Below are 21644 nucleotides of genomic sequence, written 5' to 3'. Positions count from 1 at the left end.
TGAGACATTCTTGGGAAATATTCAGAACTACAACTCCTTCCAAGGTCGCCGGCTTGGCCCCATTCCCCCACCCTATTTAAATGAGCCCTCATCCCTTCAGGTGACTCACTCTTATTGATACCATAACAAAGCTTCATGCACCATTCATCTGGAAATCGTTTGCATCCTTGCTGGTTTGCCTTTTTCATGCTAAAGTATCTGAAAATATGTTCTTCCATCCTGTACTTCCTACACAACTCCACATTCCAGGTGTGGGCTCTTGTAGGGTCTAGCCTGTGAAAGTTCAATCTACTTTTGAGCGGAGAATGAAGCTGACAGCACATTAAAGAACTCTGAAACTCAGACACCACCTTAGGAAAAAAACTAGGAACGCTCATCAACACCAATGTCTGACAATAAGAGAATATCAGGATATTTGGTGGATAATGCCTGTGATTGCCCTATCCTTCTGGCAAAAAAAGGTTGCAGTGAGGAAAAAAAAGGTTTTCAAGTCAACAATCTAAGTGAACAGAAAGAGAAAGGTTCACTCTCTAAAGGAAATGTTAACACTAAATGTAGGTCCTAAATGAGGGCTACAAGGAGTCTTTATGGTAAGGGATGAGTTTGGATCATTAAGAAACAAGAATGGCTGGAAAAAAGAACATTGGACAGACAAACAAAAAAGCAGAACAATATTCCAGCTACCCTTGAGAATGTCTCTGTTGGGGTGTTTCTTGGCCAGGGCACTATCAGTGGCATTTTAGCGGAACATTCTTTCATCTATTTTGAAGTACATCAGTCAGTGAAGTGCATCAATCTCCTTGATTATGTTAATTTTTTTTAACTGCCAAATTCACCTCTAGAATAATGTGAACGCCTCAGCCAATACTGCTTTCTGACCAGTAATCTGCCTTTCAGCCACCATGCCTGGGCGCATATGTCAAGTGTAGTACTTGCTCCTCTGGCCAAAACATTATAGCTTACTTGAAGAACAGCTTCCGTGGCTGACACAATTTAAAGCACCTTTCGGAGAACTGTCCTTCATGAGCCAATCTGCAAGGTGGGGAAAAACATGAGACTCCTGACTCTGAAGAAGAGTGGTAACCACTGCCCTGAACTTAATTAACATCCTGGTGGTCTAATCACGCCTGAAAGGTACAGCAGTACATTGAAACTGATTTCCACCAACTACGAAATAGAGGCATTTCATCAAGGACTATCTTATGGGTAAGATGGAGGAACACACCCGGGTAGTTTAACGAAAACAACCAGTTCCAGTGTTGTAGTGAGTGATGACTCTGCACCAGCAGTAGCATCTTGAATTTTTGTTTGTGCATGAACTTGGTCAGAATAGGAAGGTCTGATAGCGGATTGGCTTCACCCTTCTTGGACATCAACAGATCTGGTACAGAAAGGTTCTTACTGATGAACATATTTTCAAGAAGAGGAAAGGGAGGAGTGAGAGATTGGTGGGGCTTTCTGCAAAACCTGGGTAAAATGGCCCGATTCTATGACATGGAAAACCCATCATGATAATGTAATCTTTCTTCAGTGTATCAGGAACTATTCTGCTATCGTGCAGTGGAAAGTGATTATTTTCAAAACGTTTTGGAGTTTTGGGGGGACGATCGGAAAGAGCTGTGTTCCCTATTCCTAGGTGTAACACTTCCCCACAATGATCAGAAGTAACAAGATAACTTCTGCTGTTCTGCTGAAGAAAGTTGGACCAGGAGAATGCTGCTAACCTCTGAACATCATATTGTTCTGGTGAATTGCATTTAGGGGAAAAAAAGCATGAAAGCACTAAAAAGCACATGGTGGATCTGCTCTGCTTGAAACATATGAAGGAGCTATCAGCTTACTCCTCAACTATGCTTGTAGTGGATACTATATCTACCTGCAGACTCCAAACCTTTTGAATCTCCTTCAAGAGTTAAGATGGATCCGGAAGAGCTAAAACAGATCTCCTGGGCCAGTAAGTGGTACCGCGGGTCCAACCAGATTTCAGTGCCTCCCAGTGATGTAACATCACTGAGTCGTGTTTAGCACCACCCTGGCTCCAGATCACATCCTTTATTGAGTTATGTTGCGTGTATGGTGTACAGTTTTAACCAAAACTGGCAAATTTCACTGGCCCAACTGACCCCAGGAAGCCAACACTCCCACAGCACAAGCTTTGGCCATGCCTTTTAGGGCTTGGCTACACCTAACGTGCCATCTAACCCTCTAGAAAATGTCCAATCCCAGCTGGACATTTGGCTAGGCGCAGCAAGGAATGGCTTCAGACTCTGACCGCAACCAACCTGTTGCATGCAGCTATGTCTCTCACTACACAGATTGATTGGCCCATAGAGCTTGGTCTTTTGCCTAATCTTTTTTTATTTTTTGGGGGTCTTGAAAAAGCTTACACTGGCCCTGAGTACCACAACTGATTTATGTCTTTGAAGAAGCCTGCACTGGCCCTGCAGATCCACACTTGCTCCATCTCTTTAAATTAAGCTTGTACTGGCTCTGAAGTACCATATTTGTTCCATGTCTTTGCACTGAAGGGGCCAGCAGCATCATACTTGCCCCATATCATTTCAGGAAGTTTGCTCTGGCTGGCACAATAGTACCACACTTGTTCCATGTCTTCAAAGGAAACTTGCAATGGTCCTGTAGTCCCACACTTGTTCCATGTCTTTCAGGGAAGGTTTAGATGCTCTTGACCAGTGCTGTATGTCTTATTCATGTGATCATAGGACCGTGTGTGCCCCTGCTCACTGTGCTCTATCTATTTCTGTGTGTATTAGTCATGACCTGTTTTAGCTGTCCCATATGTCTCATGTTGTCTCAAAAATAATACATAGTCTTCCTTACAGAAAATTGAGAAAATTGGCTTCAGGCATGCCCAGTTCAGTTATTCATCAGGCAGAGTATTATTCAATTATTAGTTCAGCCCTTCAGAACAACTTACATACAACTGGGAAGTGGGTTAGCCCTCTTCAGCTATTGGCCTGGTTGCTAATGTTTGGCTCTGCCTCGTGGGCAACCGCTGGTCTTTAGGATGCCAGGTACTCTGCCTAACAATGTTTTTGCCTGCTTACTCTGATACTGTGCATCCAGAGAAGTCCAACCTCAGGAGATATTTCCTTTATTTAATTCCCCCAGCACATTACCTGAAAATGTGGACTAGTGCTAATTGAGTAATGAGAGTACCAGCAGCTCTGCTGCCATTGCTTGTGGACCACATCTTTCTGATGCAGAGCCCGGGCATCACTGCTGCATGCTTCAATACCATGCTACCATCTTGAAATAGTATTATGCATGTTTTATCATTTTTTTCATGTTCCACGATGGCAGACCATTGCGTAGTTTTGCTTTTTAAATTATTTATTGAAGCACGTCCCTCACGTTTAGTTTTTTTTCCCCTTCATTTCTATCTTTATTTATTCTAGTGTATGCCTGCACTACCAGGAAAACCACCACCTTGATTTTTAGAAGGCAAGTGGGACTTTTTTTTATGTTACAACTCTTCCCTGTAAATGTCCACAAAGATCAGACTCACATAGTCTGCAGTAATGGTCCAAGTGTGCCTGATGGGAGATTACTGTTAAGATTAATAAAAAAAGATGTCAGTTTATGCCATGATATGTGTACACATAACAACAAACTCACATCACTGTTGTCAAATACACCCGATTTGACCTCCTCATCAACCAAGAGTCCGAAAAACGTGGTCAGGCAAGCACACTATTCTAGGCCTGAAGCAACTGATTGGTGGGGTGACACATAGCCAAACAGGAAAAACCCAGATCAATCCCTCAGATAGGCAGCGACACCACAATTGTCCTAGGTGACTGGCCCTCAATAAAACACATTTGGCTGGAGGGGTGCGGGTTCCCAAAACACCATAAAAGTTAGAAGCCTCATAAATTAGGAACACTCAGCCAATCAGAACACAATACATACACACAACTCACAGTGATCAAGCGCTCCCCAATGCCAGACATCTGAACATGTTACCTACTGGCCCGCATTATGTCCACGCAGACCCACCTGCGGCTTTATCAGATGGTCAGATTTATGACTCTGTGACTAGTCTCAGATTCCTTTCTCCAAAGAATGCATAGAATTGTTTTATGATGCTTTGAGAAATATATATAAGGGCACTCCGAACCAATGTACTTTGAGACAGTCATCAGATTTCAAATCTGTACTGCTCTCCCAGCCACTGCATTTAATTAAACAAACGGTTCTTGTTTTGCCAAACGCCTCCTGTCTTTCATTTTAAGGTACATCCACATTTGAGCAACATTATTTAACCCCCGTGGCCATTCAGGCTTCAGTGTGCCTTAGTTAAAGAGTTTTAAATTACACTAGTGGACCAATGCACCAGATAATCAACCAATGTCTACTACGTCACCATCTGTTCAAACTTTGCTCCTTTCTATTGAGCGGCATACCTGTGTGTAAGCAGTGTGGTTGTGCGAACGCAGGAGAGCCACAATGTTTTGTGAGTGCATTGTGAGGGATGTGTCTAAGTGGATGCAGGATTAACAGCGTCTTTTATGAGTGCCAAGTAAGCGGTCTACAGACTGAAAGATGCAACTGTGTGAGTGAAGAGTGAGGCATATCCCTGTCTGAGTTCAGCATGAGGGATGTGCCGATGAGAGGGACGAAGCGTGAAGGTAAGATCCCCACAGGTTATGTTTTTGTATGCATACACTTTATAAGAGCCAAACCTATTGGGTCTGGGAATAGTTTTTAGGGTTATGGCTTTTACTGGCAGATATACAGTGCAGGGAATGGAAATACAATGTGTTTATGCAAATGGCAGTAAATTCTGATGGCAAATACAGACTCTGTCAAAGGAGGTTGAGAAATGTCAGGGGCAGTGACATCCAGATATCACGCCAGTGAGGGGGCCAAGTTACTTTGCTTGCACTAGGGCCTGTGGCAACCTGGCTACACCACGGTGGGGGTTGGGGGGGCACGGTGCGCCTGACAACGGTGGAGACATTTGAACTTTCACAACTGTACTCTACGTACTTGCTTTACATTTAAGAAACATTTTTCAAATATGACAATGTGTATATCAACCATAACTGAAGAGTTAGGCATAGGCAGGTGAATGATGACAATTAACCCACCACAAACACGACCAACTAATTAACCATATCTGCGGCTTACAGCTTTGGCAGTGAAAGTAAATCAGCAGTCCTGTCACGGTCACTGCAGCTTTAGGTGAACCTTACCGAGTAAGCAGATCAGAGTTTTTGCCAACACAGTGGAAAACGATGTGTCAGCTGACACCAGTTCTGCTAACAATCGCAGGCTTTGGGTGCAGTGCATCAAAAAATGACTAGCAGTTGTTAGGTGTGACCTGTGATTGATGGCGAGGGCCACTCCTGACCACTTTCCACATTTTTATGGTTGAATGATCGAGGTTCATACCTTTCAATACGGCTGAAGGTGGCAAACAAATTCGTAACCTGTGTTTAAAAAAGCCTTCAAAACACAAGGAAGGCTCGCAGTTGTTTGTTCTGCCTGTATAATGCAACGTGGCTTAGCCAGAAGGCCTGACTTTCAAAGGTAGTTTATCACGGAAGCAAATATGCCAGTCAGTCAGTCAGTCACAAAACTTTATTCGGCAAATGCCATAAAAGTACAGACAAAAACACAAATACCACACAATAATTACGTTACAGTAAATAGATAGAAGAATAAAATAGTACCATATCTAAAACATTACGTAAACATCCGGTCTAAAATCTCATAAAAGAAACAAATAAAACTCATAACATAAGAAAAATCACAATAACAGAATACAAAGATTAACTTACAATATTAAACTATACATACATATACATTTAAAATGAAATGAGCCTTTTCCTAATGCTTAAAGAAGCTGTAACAAAATCTAATACAAAATGACAAATTTGTCTATCTGGCAATCTCTGAAAATATATTAAAGCTTCCTTGTAATGGATGGGTCTAACAGAACGTAAAGTGGGTAAAATGCAAACCCCTCTAGGAGCAGCATAAAAAGGGCAAAAGAGAAAAAAGTGCAAAGTACTCTGGGTTGATCTAGAATCACAGGGACAAATATGCAATTAAGTATTTATAATCATGGTACAGTGTAATATACCTAGTCGGGCTGTCGCTGTGCTTAAGGCCAGTGCTTGCAGTTAGGAAGCATTTGACAGTATTGGCAACGTGGATAAACTAAAGATAACTTAAGACTTCTGTTTTTTTCCACACTGCAGCAGGAGGGGGCACTCTGTTGGTTCTTCTCGTAACTCTACCTCTTCTTAAGCATTTCCAAAGCTAATCGTTTAGTTTTTTGTATGGTGAAAGTTAATTTTGAAATCAAGTTGCACAGATATAGCAAGAGTGCAAGGTTCCAAAACTCAAACCCAGGCATATGCAAGGTGGTGGATGCAGCAGTGCAAGAGACCCAAATACCCCCACACACAGAACCAGCACGACACAGACACACAAAACCACCCAACCCACTCCCAGAAGCAGCATATGAGCGAACAGCTCAAATTTACCTCAGATACACAGAGCTGTAACTGTAACAGCACATGTAGGAGCAGTGAATATACACAGAGCTGTAACAGCACAAGTAGGAGCAGTGCACGTACACAGAGCTGTAACAGCACATGTAGGAGCAGTGACTATACACAGCTGTAACAGCACATGTAGGAGCAGTGCACATACACAGAGCTGTAACAGCACATGTAGGAGCAGTGACTATACACAGCTGTAACAGCACATGTAGGAGCAGTGCACATACACAGAGCTGTAACAGCACATGTAGGAGCAGTGACTATACACAGCTGTAACAGCACATGTAGGAGCAGTGCACATACACAGAGCTGTAACAGCACATGTAGGAGCAGTGACTATACACAGCTGTAACAGCACATGTAGGAGCAGTGCACATACACAGAGCTGTAACAGCACAAGTAGGAGCAGTGCACATACTCAGAGCTGTAACAGCACATGTAGGAACAGTGACTTGAGTTGAGACCCACCCCTGAACTGTGCCTGCTGGGCCTCAGACCAGCTGCGCTCTGCGGAAAAGTGGAGGGGCGCCTTTTGGACCTTTCCTTGGCCCTTTATAAGAGACTAATATCGAGGGGCTGGAAGGCCACGGATCACCCTCCACTGTCTGACTGGAAAAGGGATATATCAACATGGTCTAGAGCTGAACTGCAGGTCCTAAAAGCAGAAGAAGCCAGAAATATTTGCCAGGTTCCTATAGCCCCGGGGTGGGAGAATTTAATGACGAACTGGGAGAGTATAAATAGGAGGCTGGCAAGCCCAGTAGGAGAAACCAGTGCAACTCAATCCACACCGAGGATGGAACCAAATGATGGAAGCACATAGACAGGCACCCAAAATCAGACCCAAACCACACATAGATCGCACCAAGAGTAAAGGTGGGAGGATAGTTGGATCCCTGACCCCTGAACCACTGACAATAATAGTAAGCAACGTGAGTGACCCGCCACCTCCACGGTGCGCCGGTGCGCCCTGGATTGCCATCTTCCCACACCCAAAAATGAGCACATTACAGTACCTTCAAGCTATCAACCACAAAAGCCATTCGCACGTAGCCGTAAAGTTGACCGTTTGTGGTCCTTTGATTATCTTTTTTCTCCCCTTCCTCCTTTCCCTACCTCCAACTAGCTAAATACGAGTGTCAACAGAAATTGTACATCGCACATCTCGGGTTTCCCTCCCCCTCACCTTCCGCTTCTCCTCCCACCACCCTTACCTTCCTGTATCTAGCCCCGAGCACCACTCCCCCAAGTTACAAGGAAGAAGGGGTCCAAGTTTGTTGGTTGATTGTTGAATACACAGCACAGCGAATTACAGAAAGGAAATATACATTAACAAAGTAAATGTGCACAATTTATGGAATAGAAATCATTAAGACTAACGATAATAAAGAGTGCAAACAATGAGCACAAAAAAGAATATAACAATATAAGCGAAAAATGCATGTAAAATGAACAAATATGTAACTGTGTAAAAACAAAATGTTAATAAAAATATAAAAAAAAAAATGTAGGAGCAGTGACTATACACAGCTGTAACAGCACATGTAGGAGCAGTGCACATACACAGAGCTGTAACAGCACAAGTAGGAGCAGTGCACATACACAGAGCTGTAACAGCACATGTAGGAGCAGTGACTATACACAGCTGTAACAGCACATGTAAGAGCAGTGCACATACACAGAACTGTAACAGCACATGTAGGAGCAGTGACTATACACAGAGCTGTAACTGTAACAGCACATGTAGGAGCAGTGAATATACTCAGGGCTGTAACAGCACATGTAGGAGTAGTGCACATACCCAAAGCAGTAACAGCACATGTAGGAGCAGTGAATATACACATAGTAGTAACAGCAAATGTAGGAGCAGTGAATATACACAGAACAGTAACAGCACATGTAGGAGCGGTGCACATACACAGAGCAATAACAGCACATGTAGGAGCAGTGAATATACACAGAGCTGTAACCGCACATGTAGGAGCAATGAATATACACAGAACAGTAACGGCACACGTAGGAGCAGTGCACACACAAAAAGCAGTAAAACCACATGTTGTAGCAGTGAATATACTCAGAGCTGTAACAGCACCTGTAGGAGCAGTGAATATACAGAGCTGTAACCGCACATGTAGGAGCAGTGCACATACACAGAGCAGTAAAAGTACATGTAGTTGCAGTGAATATACTCAGAGCAGTAACAGCACATGTAGGAGCAGTGCACATACACAGAGCAGTAAAAGTACATGTAGTTGCAGTGAACATACTCAGAGCTGTAACAGCACATGTAGGAGCAGTGCACATACACAGAGCAGTAAAAGCACATGTAGGAGCAGTGAATATACACATAGTAGTAACAGCAAATGTAGGAGCAGTGAATATACACAGAACAGTAACAGCACATGTAGGAGCGGTGCACATACACAGAGCAATAACAGCATATGTAGGAGCAGTGAATATACACAGAGCTGTAACCGCACATGTAGGAGCAATGAATATACACAGAATAGTAACAGCACACGTAGGAGCAGTGCACACACAAAAAGCAGTAAAACCACATGTTGTAGCAGTGAATATACTCAGAGCTGTAACAGCAGATGTAGGAGCAGTGAATATACACAGAGCTGTAACCGCACATGTAGGAGCAGTGCACATACACAGAGCAGTAAAAGTACATGTAGTTGCAGTGAATATACTCAGAGCTGTAACAGCACATGTAGGAGCAGTGCACATACACAGAGCAGTAAAAGCACATGTAGGAGCAGTGAATATACACAGAACAGTAACAGCACATGTAGGAATTGTGCACATACATAGAGCAGTAACAGCAGATGTAGGAGCAGTGCCCACATCACATCCTCAAGTGAAGCAGTAGCCCCACATACATCTTCTGTTTGTGTCAGAGTGCCCTAGCGTGTGATGGCATATAGTATTTTCCACAGTAACCTATTTGGCCTCTCATCCTGACCAAAGGCCACTTTCATTCCTCAGCATCCCCACCCCAAGTGCTGCGTCAGACACCAAGGCTATCAGCAGACATCAAGACTGGCGCAGCTGTGGTCACTAATGGCCAGGATGGTGGAGGTCTGAGTGGCAGCAGCTGAATAAGAGTTCGAGGAGGGTGCCGGGGCAAAGGCGGATGACTGCATGTTCACCTCCGCAAGCGCCTCTCAGCTGAGTTACCAGGCTCTCTCTACAGACAGCCACAGCCAGTCAGCCTCAAATATGGCTGTGAGGGGACAAACTCAAAGGAAGCAGGGACCTGAGGGGATGGGAGGAGCAGGCACCAGGTGATTAAGCTGGCACTAGGTCTGGGTTCTCAAAGGCCCAGGGGTGGGTGGGTCACCAGAGCCAGCCGCAAAGCAGGGACTCTCCGGCTGGCTCTTCCCCTGAGCAGCACTGCTCGATGCACACTCGGCGCCCTTCTCCTCAGCCTGGCCAGATCAGCACCTTTTGGGAGGGACATAAATGAAGAAGGTCCGGTGTCCAACGTGACACAGAAAGGTGTGGTAGAGTGAGAAACGGGTACCGTGCACTAGAGGTGAAATGGAGTATGAGTCGGCGGCAGTCATCCACCACCCGTACACTGAGCCATAAATCTCACTACCCAAAAGAGAAAGACTATGAGAACATTTCTGCATCTCCTGCTTTGAGCAATGAAGAGAATGTCGTTCTATGATGGAAATGCTGCATCTGTATTAAGCACTAAGGGCCAGATGTACAAAATTATGACTAGCGATCACATAATTGCAGTTAGGAAATCACTATTCCCAATGTATAAAACTCTTTTGAGTTGAATTAGCGATTTGTAGTGAGTCGCAAACAGACTTACCTCTTGAATATTAATGTGGTAGGTCACAAATTGTGATCTACTGGGATTTGCTGCCATCACAGGGATGGTGGCCTGCTGGGGTCAGCAGACCACCATGTATGTGATTGCTTTTAAATAAAGTAATGTTTTCCTCAAAGGAAAACAGGATGCACCTAAAATGAAAAAAATGAAACTATGAAGTTTCATTTTGTTTTAAAGAGTAAGCAGTAATCCGTTGGACCACTGCCTGCTTTTAAACATAATTTTCCAACCAATGTCAAAGGGGAAGGGGATCTTTAGTGACCTTTTCCCATTTGCAAATGGGTTACCACCAACTTTGAGTTGGCAGTAAATTACAAATGGTTTGCAAGCACATTTCGACTTGCTAAACATTTGTACATAACACTGCAATTTGTTATTAGGAAGGAACAACCCCAACACATCTCTTCCAAATACTGAATCATAAAACCCATGTTATCATCGGCAACTTGGGCTCTGTACATCAGAAAATGAATTTTTGCATCTGCGAATCGGGCATTTGGGAAAGCAAAAAATGCTTTGTACAACTATTCCTTGTACACGAAAGGAAACAAGACGATTCATGGAGAGGGAGTTCAAAATGATGGTGGGGTACACTAGGATGTTTTGTTTTTTCTGTGAAAAGTTTTGAATTTTCGTATCTAGATGAACAGGGAGGAGCTAACCTCACTCCTCTTTGGCCTCCTAAGGTTGAGAGGTTCAGCTGGGAATTGGGGGGGACGATTCAGATAGACGGCTTTGTAGGCATAGCAGCTAATTCTGAATGTGATCCCTGAAGGTGTGGGAAACCAGTGCCGGTCCTTGAGGTTTGGAGTGGTACTTATAGCACAGTTCCTTGAGGGTAGGAGTAATACGCGAAGTGCAGGTCCATGAGGACATGGTTGGCACGTGTATTGCAGATCCTTGAGTATAGGAATGATAACTGCAGTGCAGGTCCTTGAGGACAAGTGTAGTGCAGATTCTAGTGGATAGGAGTGACGCATGTACTGTGGATCCTTCAGGATAGCAGTGAAATGTGACATGTAGGTCATTGGGGACAAGTGATACATGAAGTGCAGGTCCCTGAGGATAGGAGTAATACATGAAGTGCAAGTCTTTGAGGATAGGCGTGATATGTGGAGCATAGGTTCTTCAGGACAAGAGTGGTACGTGTAGTGCAGATCCTTGAAGACAGGAATGATACCTGTAGTGTATGTCATTGTGGATAAGAGTGATACATTCGAATTTCCTGGTGGAAGACAGGGAAGCGTGGGTTTAGTAGAGTACTCCTTTTATAGTTCTTGTATAAATGACCCAGAAGGAAAAAAACAATTACACATTGTCCAATTACTCTAGACAAGACAATATTGACACTACGGTATGTGTGTAGTAAACATATAACCTCGGATTAGAAAACGATCTGCCACAAAACATCTTTGAAAACAAAGGTAGCTCCAAGGAGTGTTTCTAGGCCACAAGGTCACTGAAAATAAGGAATCTTAGAAAAATGTAAAATCAGATACATAAAAATCTATACATCCTGTTGGTTTACAGAAACTAAAAATATACAGATACAGTCTAAATCGCATATACCAAACACAAATAGTACTCCAGGGTCAATTCTCAAAAAACGTGAATCGGCACCCACAGTGTTATACCTTGTCATGAGTGCAGACTTATGATTCCTAGTAGTTAGCAAAATCACCTTCAACTTCCCCTCGAAAAAACTGCGCCTGTAGTAGATTTCCAAGTGTGCTTCAGGAACACGTGCAAACTGCTTTTTAAGTCTGTGAGTTACAATTTCCGCTGCATAATTGTATATGTTGAACAATTATGCAAGCTACATACTCTCGCTTTTGTGAAGTGACATTTTTTTTTTCTTCAACTGAAAATTATTTTCCCATCTAGAGAAACCCCTTTCCCAACATCCCATCAAATCTACAGGTTGTTACATTTCCGCTATCACATTTCAAAGGCATTTACTCTTTCCCTAGCCTATGTTAGTTATGGCATTTGGTATATTGTTGCACTATAACGCATGTCTTTTGTCATAAGCTTTATATATTTTTGGTTTCCTTCCCATACGTTTAACACACAAAGGATTACACTTTAAAAAACATTTTTACTTTTTTCACAAAAAACATCTTATTTATGTTGTAATCTTCTAAGGCTTAGTTTTTCTTGCAATACAGTCGGCCACGTCCTGAGATGCTCTCTTAGTAGGATTTTGGACAAGGAAGGCACCGAACCGTTTTGATCCTCTTGGTACATGGTATTTATTTGAGAGGAGTGGAGTAAGTTGTCCTAGACAGGACTGGCACTCCAAAGCTGACCTCGAAATGTTTGCAAAACCAGCCACAAATTTCACATGGTGAGTAAGCAAAGCAAGCTTTTCTGACTCTCTGAAGGGGAAATATAGGCACTGCTTAATTTGTAAATAAAAATGTGCCAGTGCCCGGAGCTCTCCTCTGAAACACGTGGCTACTGCAATTAATTGTGTGAGCACAGAATACTAAGGCAGCGTAATCCTAAAGCCATCTCAGGCCTCTTTAATCCATTTACAGCCACCAGTGCCCCTTCAGCTCACTCTTGCAGCTTTCTGCTATCTCACTTTGTGACGCTTTTTCATTTTTCTCTTCCTCTGGCTTTCCCGTATGTGTCTTTTATTCGCAGTAAATGCTTGAGGCAAAAAAGTAAGTGCTGGTCCTCAAAAATAAGTGCTGGTGCCCCGCACCGGAAACCACAAACTCAAATTAAGCACTGCTTGTAGGTACACTTTCAACACATTCCCATTTTCACAAACCATGGCACTAGCATTTTAAAGTACAGCTTTCTACATACACTAGTAAAAGCAATGTGTTTTACAAGCAGCTCTGTCTGAATGGGAACCAATGAAATATTAAAGGAACTATTTTTCTTTGTAGCAGAAATTCAAAAACGTACCGCCCACTGAAAAACTCGGAATGCACAGCAGACAAATATTCGTGCTTTAGAAGAAGCGCTGTAAATCCGATGAAGGGTTACCCCTTTTTGCCCCACCCCAATACTATGTCAAATGAAATAACACCAGTTTTTATATATTTTTTTTAATGCCCACCACAGTTCTGGCCTCACTTAACAGGACATCAAAATGTATGTGCGGGTCCCACTATCCACCTTAAGCTGTTATCTTAAACAAGATGGGTTGGTTTCTACAATTGCTCAGTATGTGAAGCACCATTTTGAAAATGCCCTAATAACAAAACACAATACCAAGGCCAGTGTTCACAATACCCCTTTATGTAGAACACAGTAATGTCAGTATTTGTGAACAACTAAGCATTGTTGGCTGAGTTTGTCCACTCTGGCGTTCAGAGAGGCCACCAAATGCTGACAGAGCGACCTCACAAAGTGGCCATGACCCCAACCTGCCCTGCTTGTTGCAGTACCACATGGCGGTGGTGTTGTCCACCTTTTTGGGTACCAGAAAGTAGCAGGAATAGCAACCACAACCTACCTCTGGCAAGGCAACCCTCTTTATGGCTCTCTTGGTCAAGAGAGTTGTAAGTTCCTCCTGAAGAAGTGCCAAGTGAACCATCTATCATCCGATCATAGGATGGTGGCATGGATGGAGAGGAAGTATCGAAGGGAAGGGAGTATCCCCTTTAGACTATCTGCAAAACCTACCTGTCTGATGTGATGGACTGCCAGTGGAGGAGGTGATGGCGGATCTTGTCTCCGACTGGTCCCTGGTGGGGATGACTCAGACTAGGAAGGTTTGGAGGCAGCTGCAGAGGGGGCGGTGGGTCCCTGTTCCACAAAGGCGTTGGATTCTACATCCCCCACCACGCAGAGGTTGGGCATCATGAGTGGCACGGTGGCTGGATGGGTATGGATGTGGTAGGGTGCTTCTTCGTAGCCGCGAAAAGCAGACAGGAGGGGATGAGGGGCTGGTCCAAGGTCCAAAGACCAGGGCATAGCACTAAAATCCTTGAAGTGCTTGAGCGCAGAGCGTACTTTCTCTCTGAAGAGACAGGTGCATGTCCATAAGACTGGCTTGGACATCCCCCGAAAAGCCAGATGCCCTGAGTCAGGTGTGGCGCCTTAGGGTGACTGTCAAAACAACTCCTCTGCCCAGTTAGGTCGTATCCAGTCCACATTGAATTGTGAACTTTGCTGCGTCGCTCCCATCAGCAATTGCTTTGGAGAGTACAGCCCGGGCCTCCTCCGGGAACTGTGGCAGCACTTGGGCAACCGTATCCCTTAGGGTGTGGGAATAAAGGCCCAAAAGGCATGCGGTGTTCACAGACTCCAATGCCAGGCTTCCGGAAGAAATAATCTTCTTCCTAAGTGTTTCCAGCCTCTTGGATTTTCAATCCATGGGTGCGGAAGGGAATGCACCCTGGAAAGTGGAGGCTTGGACAACCAAGCTCTCAGGGTTGGGTGTTGCTTCAGGAAACTCGGGTCACCCGGACTACGGTGATGGGCAATTGTCCTGTTCACAGGAGCCCCTGTGCTCGGGACCCAGTAGGACATCTGTAAGGACTTCAATGAAGGGGAGCAGGGGTTCAGAGGATGAAGCTCCAGGTTGAAGCACCTGTCAGGAGGTTAGTCCTGACTGCCACTGAAAGCAGCTCAAGGTCCAGGACCTCAGCTGCTCTTCACACCAACATTGATTATGAAGTAGCCACAGTAAGAGAAGAAAGCATGTCAATATCTGGGGAGTTATCCTGTCCACTGGCTTCACCCAAGTCCGCACACTAGTCTAAAGGGCCTTGAAGCTAGTATTCTAAAATGGTCCAACAACCCCTCCCATTCCTTACCATACCCTAGCCCATAAGAAAAAGGCCTAGAATCTGACATAGGAGGCAAGGCTCCTGTCGGCAGCAAAGCCAGCGTCGTACGATACTCATCCGGCTCTGTGTCAGAGTCGGCAAGGATGACGAGGACGGCACTGCCTGGCAGCCTTAGCATCATCGAGACCGGCGTCAGGGAAGGTCGAGATGGTATGACCAACGCCATTCCGTATCCAAGCATGGAACAATGGGTGATCCTCAAAGCCAAGGCCGAAGCCTCCAGTGTGGGACCTGAAGGGGTTTCCTTCTGACTCTGCAGGGCCTGAAGGCTCTCAGACAATGTTGGACTGCCCAAAAATGGCCTCATGGTCTCTTTTGGCTGGGAAGGGGTTGTTATGGTTGCCGGAAACTCGGGGAGGCAGAGAGTCGACCCAGATGCAGGCACCACAGATGGAGGCCTAGAACAACGACACTCCCTCGCTTCTTTAGCCGACGGATGAAGAACGTTTCACTTTCTATTTCTACTTGTGTCTTGACTTACCTTATCGTTCCCGAGGACTTGGAGTGGGATGACGACGAAGGGGGATTTCGTGACCACTCCCGGGACTTTTCTCTCGACCAGGACCTCGGCTTATGCGGAGTCGACCAACGGGCCGCCATCAGCTTCAGTGGCCACTCCTTCAAAGCCTGCGGATGCATGGCCTGACACTCGGAGCACAGCTTTGTGTCGTGGTCGTGCTCCAAATACAAAGGCACACGAGGTGCGGATCTGTCACCAAGATCACACAATGACAGGATCAGCAGGACTTGAACCCAGCCTTCCTAGATGACATTCTCCACGCACCAGGAGTTATGTAACTTGAAAAACACTTCAACAAAAAGTCTAAAAAGCCCAGTCAAAAAATGACTGAGGGGTAGCTCTCTTCGGATTGGCGCTGGCTGGCGCAAAAAGAAAAGAACTGATGTTGCTGCAATAGGGTGGCGCCTATATAGGACCTGCATCATCATATCCAGCACGGACAATGCCGACGACGGATGCGGAGCCGATCGCTGCCATCTAATGGTTCGCAGGGGTACTGCTCGAGAAAAAATGTCCGGATCCCTGTCTGACTCCTGAGTGAAATTCAAAACGCATGCAATCTGCGACTAGAAATCTCTAACAAATGGAGACAATTTTACATACTCAAATCGAGTTAGGACAATAGGAGTCATAACCAGTGTTTTGTGGATAGACCAACGTCATGATGTGAGAAATTTATGAGAAAGAAAAGAACAAATTGGTACCCTTTGGTAACATTCTTTTTTTTGGTAGATACTCTATCTAATCACAGATTCCTCACTTTTTAAATGTCCCAGGTGCCAGACTGAAACTAGAAATTTCCATGCATCATCTCCTATGTGCAAGGAGGTGGTGCTATCAGGCTCTGTAGTGGTTTGGTTCCGCCTCTGGATGTAATGAAATGAAGTTGAATATATGTCCCCTCCCCCGTATACTAACATCTGTTTGACAACTTTAGCACTCTTGGATACAGAGCAACAGATAAAGTGAGTGACAGGCAGTGTGCTCAGCCTAAATTGGGAACTGATGACCTAACAAAAGTCTGCTCCTCAAAAAGGAAAGGTGGGCAGAAGGAGAGAAACATATGATTAAGTAGCCACCAGAAAATGTGTTCCCAAAGCTAAGTCAGTTCTAATCACAGATTCCTCACCTTTTGAACGAGTAACAAAGTATTACTTACATCAAGGTGGTGGGTTTTTGGAGTGTACTTGACCAAACAATCAAAATACTAATTCTGCAGACCTGTGCATTGAGACAGTAGTGCCTAGTGAAGTTATGGATAGAAGCACATGTGACAGCCGGGCAAATGTCCAACACAAGAATAACTGTAGTTGTAGTCTTTTGGGGTGGAGAGAGCAGTAAGGCCCTCTGGCAGCAACTTCAGGGCCAAGGTGTATCATAGTTTGATACACAGGATGATGCAGCTAGAAAAGGTCAGTTTCTGGACTGCCCCTGCCTTCTTTGTACCAGCGAATCAAGCAAAGAGTTGTATACCAAATGCTCCTCAGTTCTATGATTGTATAAAGTAAGAGCCCATTTTGGATCTAGCTGAAAAAGCCTTTCTTCTTTAGAGGGATGTGGTGGAGAAGAAAAGACAGAAAATGTGATGGACTGTCCCATATGGAAGAGTGACACCACATTTAGTAGAAGGGGCATCAGTCCTGAATGCCAATTTGTGTGGATATACAGTAGTACAAAGCAGATGCAGATCTAAAACTTGTAGCTCACTGACATGCCACTCAGAAGCGATTGGAATTAAGGAAGAAATCATCAAAAGGAAGACTGTTTTACGATTCAACAATCTCAGGGTACAACTGTACATTAGCTAATACGCTGTGCACAATAGTAAGGTAAGAACCAAATTATGTTTCCACTGAGGCCTAATGAAGGCACACGGAAACACAGCTTTGAGCTTGTTTAAGAAATGCATCTCAAAAGGGGAACTTAATAAAGAAGGCTCATGAGGTATACATATAAAGTCTCAAAGCATTGGCAAGTAACCTGTAACAGTCACAGACCAAACAACTTGCCAGGTCAGGAATAAAACAATAAGAAGCACATCAGACAACGTCACTCTGGTTCCTATCTATCTACATGCATGGAGGTGTCAATTGTGGAGGTTTGGATAGAGAACCCTGACCTGTTGCTGGGACAGCTGATCCTCCAAAAGAGATAGCGAGATCAGAGGAAGGATGCAGATTCAGTAGTTCTGAGTACAATCTGGAGTTATCTGGATCAACTGAGTCCAGACCCACCGAGACTGCTTCAGGGTACGAGGGAGCAGAAACATGCATAGGTTGGTGTCCGATTGAAAGTTAAATGTGTCCTGGAAGAAATGCTACAAGGCAAACAAAATGACACAGCATTCTCTGCAGTAGCAAAAAGTTCTACCCAGGCATGCCAATCCGTGCAAAGAGGTATCAAACCATCACTAGAGACAGACTCAACGTCTGACCAACAAGATGACCACTGTTGAGCTGGTTTGCTCTGGTGTTGAAAGCACCCGTCAGGTGATTGATCATCAAGGATAATCTGTGAAGGTCGAGCCACACACCAAAGTTTCAATCTATCCAGGCACAGTACCTGGCACCCCAGGCAGCCCTGCATCTTGCAGCATTGTCCATGAGATCCTGAACCGACCTGCCGCTGATGGAAAACAGGAAGGCCCTGAGGTCTAGCCTAATGGCATGCAGCTTTAGGAGGTTTATGTGAAATTTCTGCTCCACCTGAGCCCAGAAGTCTCTGATCTCCACCTCGTTCTGATGGCTCCCCTGGCCCAGCGAAGATGAGTTTGTGACTGTGGATGGGTAAAGAAAAACAGTCTACTGAAAGTCAGCCTGGCATTAACCATCCATTACTTAAAGTAAGGAATCTGCAACTAGAAGTCTCTATCAGATAATACAGTTTCTTGAAGTCGATAGCTTCGTCTGGGGCTACCACTGCGTCACGAACAACAAATCCAACAATTCAGGCCGTCTGCAGCGTCACGGGCCAGCTACGGTGTCGGGAAGACCCGTAAACAGTAACTTGGAAATGCAGGGCGTCATGATCCTCACAATGAGATCCAGAGTGTGGAGTCGCTGCCGTCTGTTCCAGAGGTCGGTACTGGGGTCGTCGGGTCCTTGAAGTCACAAGCATTGCAGTTGAACTCCAGGCTGATGACGAAGTCAGGAGGGCTGGCACGGATGGTGTTGGGGCTGCAGTGCGAAGCAGCATGATGAGACGTGTGTTGCCCACAGGTAAAGGTGCAGGCAGCGGCTCGGTGGCGGCATTCTGCGGCGTCAGTGAGACCAGGGCTGCGGTGTGAAGCAGGGCGATGCGACGTGTAGTGTCTCCAGGTCACGGTGTAAGCAGCAGCATCATTGTTGCTGAAGCGATGTCGCCAGTAGGTCCAAGGCGGCGGTGCGGCACAGGGCGGGATCCGTGCGGCACCCACAGGTCGCGGTGGATACAGGGGCATCTGTTGACGACACTGGAGTCGATGGTGCTGGGGCCAGTGGACCGGGGCTGCAGTGCGGGACGGTGCCTCGTATACCTCATGAGCAGTGTTCTCAGGCCATGGTGCAAGCAGTGGCATCTGTGTCAGCATGGAGTGGCGGCGGCAGAGATGCCAAGGCCGCAGTGTGAGCAAGACAATGCAGAGTGCGGGGCCCACAGGTCACGGTGCAAGCAGCGGCTCAGTGACACCGTAAGGTGGCACCATCGTTGAGTCCAGGGTTGCGGTGCGATGTGGGGCACGGCTCCATGTGACGTCATCAGGCCACAGTGCAGTCAGCTGCGTCGTTTTAGGTGTCGCAGTGATTTTTCTTCTGTTCGAGCACAAAACACACAGTTCCTAGTGCTGTAGTCAAATGAATCTGAAGTCTTTGATATCCCTGAAACTTCCAACAGGAGGCAAGCTCTACTCCAAGCCTGTGGAGAAACTTCTCAAGCAGGATACACAGCAAACTCCAGTCTTTGCCCTCTTTAAGGCAGAAGCAGCAACTGCAGGTCAACCAAGCAGAACACACACAGCAAAGGGGCAGTACTCCTCCAGCTCCTCTCCTTGGCAGAGGTTCCTCTTGATCCAGAAGTGTTCTATCAGTCTGGGGCTTTGGGTCCACTACTTATACCAGTTCTGGCCTTTGAAGTGGGCAAACTTTAAAGAAAAGTCTCTGTTGTTCACAAGATCCTGCATTGCCCATGCCTGGTCCCAGACACACTCCAGGGGGCTGGAGAACCATTGTGTGAGAACAGGGACAGCCCTTTCAGGTGTACGTGTTGTCTCCTCCTTCCCCACTGTAGCCCAGGAGACTCATCAGGATATGCAGGCTACACCCGAGCTCCCTTTGTGTCACTGTACAGAGGGAATTCACAACAGCCCAGCTGTTAGACTGATCCAGACGTGGAATACATAAGCAGGCAGAGGCACAGAATTGTTTAAGAAAATGCCCACTTTCTAAATATGGCATTTTCAAACTGACAATCTAAAAAACAACTTCAACCAAAGGGGTATTCTTAAATTGTGAGTTCAGAGACCCCAAACTCCAGACCTCTGTCTGCTCCCAACGGACCACTTAAAAGATATTTAAAGGCAGTCCTCATGTTAATCTATGAGCGAGATAGGCCTTGCAACAGTGAAAAACACATTTGGCAGTATTTCACTGTCAGAACATGTAAAACACATCAGTACATGTCCTACTTCTAACATATACTGCACCCTGCCCATTGGGCTACCCGGGGCCTACCCCAGGGGTGACTTACATGTAGCAAAAGAGAAGGGCCTGGCAAGTGGGTACACTAGCTACGTCGAATTGGCAGTTTAAACTGCACAAACACAAACTGCAGTAGGCAGGTCTGAGAAATGTTTACAAGACTATTCATGTGGGTAGCACAATCAGTGCTGCAGGCCCACTAATTGCATTTGAGTTACAGGCCCTGGGCACCTCTGATGCACTTTACTAGGGACTTACCTGTAAATCAAATATGCCAATCATGGATAAATCAATCATCAATACAATAGGAAGCGCTTGCACTTTAGCACGGATCAGCAGTGGTAAAGTGCGCAGAGACAATAAACCAGCAAAAACAGATCTGAAAAAAGGAGGAAGAAGGGAAAATGTTTAGGGATAACCCTGCAAATAAGCCATTTTCAACACTCCTTCTGAATGCAAGGTACTCACAGATTCAATGGTCATAATTCCTCCCGCCTCAATTAACCTCCTTTCCCCTGCTCTCCGATGTCTGTGTGCTTGCCCCTGCTTCCTTTTTGCCCACTAAGTTCACGGACCAGCCACTGCCCCTCCTATATACTCTGAGTAATCTGTTGATCTGTCACTGTCTCTCCCACTTGCCTAATATGGTCAGATGACTGCCGCCTGTCCCTGCCACCTCCACCCTGCCTGTCCGACTTCCATGCCCCTATCCCCTTCCTCTTGTCCCCCATGGTCCATTTTGCTGCCACTCCCTTCTGCTCTCCATGCTATATTGTGCTGCAACTGCTTCTCCTGCCTAGCCTGTGTTGTCCGTTGTCAAACCCCTTCCCCTGCCCTCTCTTGTCTGTATCCAGCCACTACCCATCCCTTATGTCCTCCAAGATCCTTTGTGCATACCATTGCCCTCTTCCTCTTTTCCACCATGGTGGTTGTGCTACGGCTAACAATCCTGCTTGCCACGCATGGCCCACTGTGCTGCCACAGCCCCTCCCACCTGCCCTTTGTGGTCAGCTTGATGGCCCTGACCCCTCCTACCTTCAGTCCATTGTCTGTGTGTATGCCATTATAGTCTCACTGTTGCCCTCCATTATGTGTTGTGCTTCCAGTGCCTATCCCGTCTGCCCTCCACCGTCAGCTGGCTGCACCAGCCCTGCACCCTCACCCCATGCCCTCTGTTTTCCATGTGCAGGCCCCTATCCCCTCCTGCCTGCCCGGTCTGGTTCACTGTTGTGTCCCTGCCCCTCCCTCCTGCCC

At 45.6% G+C, this 21644-nt stretch overlaps 1 protein-coding gene across 1 annotated transcript in view; it reads right to left on the bottom strand.

Moving 5' to 3' along the window:
- Positions 1 to 21644, bottom strand: part of VPS35L (VPS35 endosomal protein sorting factor like) — a 430244-nt gene that overhangs the window by 41957 nt on the left and 366643 nt on the right. The gene's annotated exons all lie outside the window — the stretch shown is intronic.

This window comes from Pleurodeles waltl, chromosome 10 (genome assembly GCF_031143425.1).
Source record: "Pleurodeles waltl isolate 20211129_DDA chromosome 10, aPleWal1.hap1.20221129, whole genome shotgun sequence".
NCBI classification, from domain to species: domain Eukaryota; kingdom Metazoa; phylum Chordata; class Amphibia; order Caudata; family Salamandridae; genus Pleurodeles; species Pleurodeles waltl.
The sequence above is the reverse complement of the archived record's forward strand: the minus strand, read 5'-3'. Positions and strand labels throughout refer to the sequence as shown.